Consider the following 8,983-nt stretch of genomic DNA (forward strand, 5'->3'; position numbering starts at 1 on the left):
ACTCAACACAATCATCAGTTGGCACTGATCAGGAATATGGTTGATGCAAGATACAAAGATACTCAGGCTGAAATCAAGGCTTCTTTGATAGCCTTGATTTCAGCCTGAGTATCTTTGTATCTTGCATCAACCATATTCCTGATCAGTGCTTGACAAAAATGACAGGCACTACCCTTACACCTATCTACAAAGATGATGATGATCAAGATGATGCCAAAAAGGGGGAGAAACATGATATGAAGAAGTTTGGCACACCTACTCCAAGACAAAAGCCAACTCAAAAGCCAGAGCCTGAGAAGAAGTCTTCTGCAACCACTGATGAAACATCTGCCATAGAAAAGAAAAAGGGAATTGATGAAACCCTAAACATTCAAGGAGATGAAGTGGAAGCAAACAAAAAGACTTTTAAAAATCAAAATGAAACAAAGGAAAGGGAGTGGAGAAAGGAACAAAAGGCAATGAAGGGTTGGGAAATCAAAATAAAGGATCTTGGCACTTCGAACTGGAAAAGAAATCTTTCAAACACAATAAACCACCTCTTGCCACATTCTCAAAATCAAAACCACAAAAACAAACACTTGTAAAACAAACCACTGTTGGTACTAAAAGGCCATCCACTGCTACACCCAAGCCAACACCACCACCACAAAAACAACCTGCCAAAAAGCAGAAAACAAAACCATCCTCACCAAAACCATCCTCATCAATACCATCCAACACTACAACAAATGTTGACACTTCAATAGTTGTTATGACAACAGCGGTTGAAACACCAGTTGTTTCAACAGTTGTTAGTCAACCATCCACCACTTTTCAATTTCCTTCCCAAGCCGTATTTATTCCTCCACCATCACCATTATCAAACCCATTTGTTCAACCACAAACACTTGAAGGGCATGATCCTTCAAGAACCATTCCATTAGCAGTGAATTATCCTTTGGAATCGCATGCAGTAAAAGATGAAATGAGGCAATTCTATACAGAGGATGATCCATCTAAAAGAAAGTTCCCATCCCTTCATGGTTTCAGACCTCCAAAGAACATGGATGAGTATCTGAAACTCAAAGTCAGGCAAGCTGAATATGCTGCTAAGTATGAAGGTTTAGTGCAAGGTGATTACAACATCTCAAGTCGAATGCAGCATGGGCTTAGTAAAGTCAAGAAATTAAAAGACTATGCAAGAGACTTAAGCAAAGAGATGTTTAACTTACCACCAAATGATGATCTGCAAAAGAAGCTGAGGAAAGATCTCTTAGAGCTTATTTTGAGAGATAAATTTTATCCTGCCAAAGTTGAACAGTTCAAAGACTGGCCACTCAATGCTCTCAAAGCAGAAATAAATAGAATTGAAAGAGTAAAGAATGATCCTCAGATAAAGAGGCTGCACCAGACTGGAACAAATATAAGAAGACAATTGCAGAACTTACCTTAGAATACAAGAGGAAGAAAGTTGAGTTGGTTGCAGCTAAGTATGGATCAGCAAAGACCATCTCAAAATGGTCCAGGCAGTATACTGATATGGTTTATGATAAGATGGAGAAACTAAGAGAGACAGATCCTACAGCACCAAAGAAACTAGCATACAAGAGCAAAACCACTAATGAGCCAAAGCAACAGACCCTCTCTCTAAAAACACTGTTCACATCATCTGACTTATCCACCATTGTCTAAGATCAAAGAAAAAGACAAAAGCAGATAGATGAGGAAGATGCACAGAGAGAAGCTGATATCATGAAAGAGGCCATCAAGCAAATAATTGGAGAGGATCCTGCTTCACTAAAGTAACAAGAAACTGCCAAAAGGTTAATGAGCAGGCCTCCATCACCAAACTCATCACAAATAAAATCTCTCCCAAGAAATCCATTGAACTCAAAAATACTAAAGTGGAAGTCTGATAAAAAGAGCCATGTATTGACTTTGCTCAAGTCCAATGGAAGAGTTGGTCATATTTCAAGGGAGGATGCATTAGGTATGAATGTAGCTGACCTCCTAGATCTTTTAGATCTTCAACTCTACAGGGATGAAGATGATGAAGATTCCCTCAACTTTGAGCTACAATTCAAAGGGCAAGTTAGGGAAAAACTGATGAGAGAATAAAGATCAAGAATAAGGAAGTGTTTTTGCATCATCTGTTCTAGGGGGAGATTGTTGGCCCATGTAATCAAGCCCAGAAGAACAGATGATATGAAAAGCCAAAACTGGTTCTCAACAGTTGATCACAATAAGCAGTTCATGTCCTAGACTCTCCCCAATGACAGTGTTTTCCATCAGTGCATGACTCTAACTGTTGATCTTCACAATAACTGTTAATCAAAGAACTACTGAGGTATAAAGACTAAAGCCCTAACAACTGCTGTCTCTCAAGTATTGATGAAGACTAAAGCACTACTGACTCAAGGATTGATCACCCTTTGAAGAAAGCACCGATCTCCAACATTAATGCTTAGGCAACAACAGTGGGAAGCTGCATCAGTGTTTATGTAATCAGTTGTTTATTGAATCATCGTTTTACATGCATCGGTAGTTATAGATTGTTAACCTGTTAGATGTCATTGTCTAGGTGACATCAGCTTAGATGCTCAGTGGTTAGCTTTGTACTACAATTAGAACAGTACCTATACTGTTCTATTAGCTCTTTTGCATCAGTCATCTTGTACGAACAAACTAGTGAGCTCAGGCTGAGGGGGAGTTTAGTGTTGCATGCATGTATAGTTGATCTTTGTAATTCATACAATCTTTCGACTAATGAAATCATGTTTGCTGAAAACTATTCTTCTATCATTGTGTTATAAAGTTTATTTTCATTTCCGCTGCACATCATTCTCTGTTTCATCTTCCATTTTAGTTAAACAACATAATCAAAAGAAACTCAGATCCTAACAATTGGTATCAGAGCATAGGACAGTCAAATTCGATCTAACAATCAATTTGACATAAAAGTTCAGCTCAAATCTATTGATAATTAAAGTTGTTCGTATCAGTTGAAAAAACAGAGTAAGAGGTAATCACGTACAAAGTGATTATTCGAAAAACTTTTGTAAAATCAACCATGATGACAACACAATCACACGACCCTCACAACACCGGAACATTATTCAAGCCACCTTTGCTTGTCAGGCCGAGTACAATATCTGGCAACATAGGATGGGCCATGTGTTAGCTCAGCAAAATACTGGCTGCTCGAAGTCAGTCATCTTTGGACCACACGTTGCAATGGTGCCTAGTACTGAGGATCCCAAAGGTTTTGTGCCTAAAAGCCTTGAAAATTACTCAGAACAAGATTTTCAGAAAATTGAATTAGATGCAAAGGCTTTTAGCATAGTAGTTTCAGTTCTTCCAAATGACAATTATTCTGGACTATTACATTGTAAAAGTGCCAAAGAGCTGTCTGATGCTCTCAAAGAGCAGTTCGGTGGAACAGAAGAGGTTATCGAAAATAACAAGGAGGTTTTGAATCAACAGTATGAAACATTTTACCATGTCAAAGGAGAAACACTAACACAACAGTTTGAACGTTTTAGTTATCTCATTAGTGAACTTAAACTTGTTAATGTTGAATTTGCAAAATCAACTCTAAATAGTAGGTTTCTAAGATCACTACCTGACAAATGGGACACAATTGCTTTAACGACTAGAAATTCTGTTGGATTCAAAGAATTAAGTCTGACCCAACTTCATGGTCAACTCCTCACTTATGAGAGAGAGTTAAACCAGAAAAAGAAGTTACAAGAATCAGGGAAGGTAGCTGATGATTACACCTTTGGTAACACAGCATTTCTGGGTCAAGAAGAATCTGGCAGTAGTAAGGATTAGAGTTATGATCATTACAATGACATAATTGCTGGTGGAGCTTTTAACAACTCGGATTCTTACTCAACCAACTATGCTTTTACAGCAAGTGGAGAAAACCAGAATTCTGAAAACTTATCCTTTGAACTCAATGATCTCCAGCATTTTGATCCCACTAATCTGGAGGAAATGGACATATTACACTAACTGGCACTGCTGAGTGTAAGAACCAGCAAGTTTTATAAGAGAACAGGAAGAAAATTTACAGGGTTACATGGGAATCTAAAGGTGGGGTTGGATAAATCAAAACTAAAGTGCTACAAGTGTAACAGGCTAGGACATTTTGCTAGAGAATGTAGAAGCCAAAATAGTGGACTAATCATAACACATCCTAGCCCTAGACCTCAAAACACTCAAAACATTGGGCACTATTCCCAATATACCTCTGCTGCTCATGTAAACACTGCTCATTATGCACACCCTATAACACCTGTTCCACTACAATATGTTCAAGCCACTGTCCCAAAAATTCAGTATGTCCAAGCCCCAGTCTCTCAGGTTCAAGTGCAACAACCTGCACCACAACATGTTGCACAAACATCTGCTCCAGTAGAGGCCGGTCAGCAAAGCTTCTTTATCCAAGGCTTTGTTGATTGGAGTAGCATGCCTGATGAGTTATCTGAGGAAAACTTTGCTCTATTTGCTAAGAATGATGCTCCTTGTGATGAATTTTGTTTTGTAGCTTTAGAGTCAATTCCAGAAGGGCTGGAAACTAAAGAGGGAGAATCCAGTGTTGAAACAGTGGATGAAATTGCTGAAACAGTGGTTACTGCTGTTGTTGGTCAACAACTTTTAGAGAAGGAACCCAAACCACTGTTAGAACCTCTTGCTGACCCATGGTTTAAAGATGAAGTGGAGAAGAACACCAGTGCTTGTGAGAATGTCTATGCCTGTGCCATGATGGTTGCAGCTAAGGTATCACCTCAGGTCTTGAAAAACCTATGTTCAGACAAATGCATCATAGCATTTGTTAATGTTAAAGAGGTCATTGAAAACCTTAGGGACAAAATTTTAAAAGATGAAGTACAATTTGAAAAGTATGTTAAAGAACAGAAAAACAAATTTTTTGAAAAGGATAATGAGATCTGCAATCTTAAACATGAACACAGCATAACCAAGGACCGACTTCAAGCCTGAAAGAAAAATATCAAGCCTGCAAAAAGGAGTTGGAATCCACCCAAATCACTTATGAAAAATGGGTGGAATCCTGCAAAGGTTATGAGCTGATGTTAGAGAAACAAATCAAAAGCAATGTAAAATTTGGCTTAGGTTTCAGGAAAAATGACCAAGTTGAAAACACTGCTTTAAATGAGTCTGGTTCTGTTGAGATAATCCCAACAAACAAGGATGGTCAAGAAATTAAAATAACTGATCAAAATGGTAACAAAATCATTTTGGAAAGACCAGAGGGGTCATCAACCTTTGAGGAGATTGAAAAATACCAATTCAAACCCACCTGGTTAGATGAGTGTGGCATCCTTGAGAATTTCATACCCATGGATTTTTCCACAGTTGAAGGTGTGAAAGCACCTAAGGCCAAGGTCATTCCTCTCAAAGACATCCCTACAGTGGTTCAAAACTCTATTGCAAAGGAAGTTGAAAAGAGGAAGAAGAGAGAAAAAGTTAAAAATTTGTTTTGTGACTTTTGTGAAAAGAAAAATCATTCCATGAAGGATTGTTTTCATTTAAAAGCCTATGACATTAACAAAACAAGCATAATTGAGCCTGCAAATAGTTGCACCATCTGTGAAAAAACCAACCATCTTACTCATGAGTGTGTGTACCTTAAAACTTTTGAGGTTAAAAGAAAAGAGTACATTTCAAAAACACATGCGAGTTCATCAAAACAACCCATCATGAAACAACAACCATTTGTGTCTGTCCAAACAGCTGTTACAAAATAGTTGAACAGAAACTCTGCTCCCAGAGATGTTCAAGTGACAGATGCACCTCCTACAAACCAATTCCAAAGAGGAAGAGGTCAACCTCCATACCAAAGGGTCCCACATGTTTATGAGAGCTTACAAAAAGACTTCTAAACCAAAAGTGAACAGGTATCCTTTTGGATTTCAACATCTGACAGGAAATGGTCCACAACAGTGGTTAGAGAGAAATGCTTCAAAAGCTGTTCAAACCCCTGAGCTAACCACTGTCCATGTTCCTAGACTTGATACTAATACTGTTGTGACCCCATCTAAAGCCTTATTTGCTTTGGAAACCATCCTGAACTAATTGTTTACTTGAAGTGCAGGGAGTTTCTGCATGCTTAGATAGTCTTTGGTATGTAGATAGTGGAGGCTCCAGGCACATGACTGGATGTAGAGCCCTACTCAAAGAATTCAAAAACCATGGAGGGGGTGATAGATCTTTTGGTAACAATTCTAAGGGAAAGGTGTTGGGGTCTGGAACAATTGAGTCAGGAAAAATCAAGTTTGAAAATGACAACCTCATTGACAATCTAAAGTTCAACTTCCTTAGTGTTTCACAAATGAGTGACAAAGGCTATGGTTCATTCTTTACTAAGGAGAGTTGCAAGATTGTTGGACCAGAAATGGTCAAAAAGATTGAAGAAATAATAGCCAAGGGAAAAAACACAACTTGTTGCTCAAATGAGTGGCAAGTTTATGTAATTGATTTGTCAAAAGAGAGCCCTATGACTGATGCCTGTCTGTTATCAGCTGCCTCTAACAAAGAGACAGAATTATGGCACAGAAGATTGGGGCACACAAATCTCAAGACAATCACTGCTTTGTCAAAACAAGGCCTTGTAAGAGGTCTTCCACAAAAATTGTATACTTGTTCTGAGCATTGTGTTTCCTGTTTAAAAGGTAAACAACATAAAAGCTCATACAAGTCCATTGAGGAGTCCAAAACAACCAAGTGTTTGCAAATGTTGCACATAGATTTGTTTGGCCCAGTAAAAATCAAGAGCTTGAAAAAGAAAATATACTGTTTGGTCATTGTAGATGATTTTTCTAGGTTTACATGGACTTACTTCTTACATTCTAAAGATGAGACTGCAGGCATTTTGCAAGACTTTTTCAAACAACTTGAAAAGCAATTTGACTTGCTAGTAAAAATCTTTAGGAGTGACAATGGAACAAAGTTTAGAAACAAGGAGTTGGATGAGTTTTGTGTGTCAAAAGGGATTGTAAGGCAGTACCGCATCCCAAGAACACCAGAGCAAAATGGGGTGGTTGAAAGGAAAAACAAAACTTTAATTGAAGCTGCCAGAACAATGCTTGAAGATTCAGGTTTACCCTTAACTTTTTGGGCTGAAGCTGTAAACACTACTTGCTATGTGCAGAACAGAGTTTTGATCAACCCAGGCATCAAAAGACTGCCTATGAAACTCTGTTCAAAATCAAACCACAGATCTCATACTTCAAACTCTTTGGCTGCCCATGTTTTATTTTAAAACTAAAAGATTCAATTTCAAAATTTGCAGCCAAAGTAGATTGTGGTTATCACATGGGATACTTAACCACTACCAAGGCCTACAAAGTGTTTAACACAAGGACTAGGTGTGTGGAAGAGACTTTGAATGTAACGTTCAATGAACTTTCATCACTAAAAATCCCTACAAACCCTGCTGAATTGTTTGATCTTGATAAATTTACTTTTGAAGATGTGTCTGTCAAGACTAACCCTGCAAGTACACCACAATCTCAATCACAAGATTATGGATATGAAGTTGTAATTCCACAACACAAATTCACATCCACCATAAGAGCAGCAGATGCTCAAAACAGCTGTCAAAGCTCAACCACTACTGCATCAACAGTTGCTGATCAAAGTAGCCCTTCAACCTCTCCCACCACATCATCCACAGCCACTGATAAAAATCTACCAACAGTGGATAAAAATCAACATTGTGCCACACCCATTCCTCCTATCCCTCCACCTCCATTTCAAACAGATGTTGGATCATCAAAGTCACCAATAGTTGTTAGCTCAGATGATTCATATTTTCAGCCTTCACCCTTTAATGCCATTGTTCCATACAAGGGAGATCTAATCTTCCTGAAGTCTCATCCACCAGATCAAATCATTGGCAACATCAATGAAGAGGTTCTCACCAGAAGTCAATCCCAAAACATTTGTCTTTTTGCTGGCTTTCTATCACTCCATCAACCAGTCAAGTACCAAGAGGCACTAAAAGACAACAATTGGGTAGAAGCTATGCAAGAGGAGATCTAACAATTTAAAAGACAACAAGTATGGGAACTTGTTCCACTGCTAGAGGGTGTGGGTCCTGTTGGCACAAAGTGGGTCTTCAAAAACAAAACTGATGAAAGGGGCATTGTTGTCAAAAATAAAGCTAGGCTTGTGGTTCAAGGCTTTAAACAGGAAGAGGGCATTGACTATGATGAAACTTTTGCCCCTGTAGCAAGATTGGAAGCTATCAGATTGTTCCTAGCCTTTGCTGTCAACCACAACATCAAGGTGTTTCATATGGATATCAAATGTGCATTCCTCTATGGTAAGATTCAAGAAGAGGTATATGTTTGTCAACCTCCTGGTTTTGAGGATCCATTTAATCCAAATCATGTCTACAAGCTAAACAAAGCTTTGTATGGCTTGAAACAAGCACCAAGCGACTGGTATGAAACTCTTTCCACTTTTCTAATCTCTATTGGCTTCACAAGAGGCAAAATTGATAAAACATTGTTTTTAAAGTGGAGAGGAAAAGATTTGATGATTGTCCAAATTTATGTGGATGACATCATTTATGGAAGCACATGTAATAAAATGTGTGACGAGTTCAGAAAACTCATGACAGCTGAGTTTGAGATGAGTGCAGTGGGTGAACTACAGGGCTTTCTTGGTCTCCAAGTTAAGCAGATGCAACATGGCAATTTCATTCATCAAAGTAAATATGCAAAAGAACTTTTAACCAAATGTGAAATGAATGATTGCAAGCCATGTAGTACACCCATGGCAACCACCAAGATAGTCATGTCTGATGAAAAGGATGATTTGGTTGATCAAACCTTATATAGAAGCATTATTGGGTCTTTATTGTACCTAACTGCATCTAGGCCAGACATCATGTTTGCAACATGTGTTTGTGCAAGATCCCAATCAGCACCTAGGAAGTCTAACCTCATTGTTGTAAAAAGGATATTCAGAT

Source organism: Helianthus annuus, chromosome 7 (genome assembly GCF_002127325.2).
Source record: "Helianthus annuus cultivar XRQ/B chromosome 7, HanXRQr2.0-SUNRISE, whole genome shotgun sequence".
In the NCBI taxonomy this organism is placed as follows: Eukaryota; Viridiplantae; Streptophyta; class Magnoliopsida; order Asterales; family Asteraceae; genus Helianthus; species Helianthus annuus.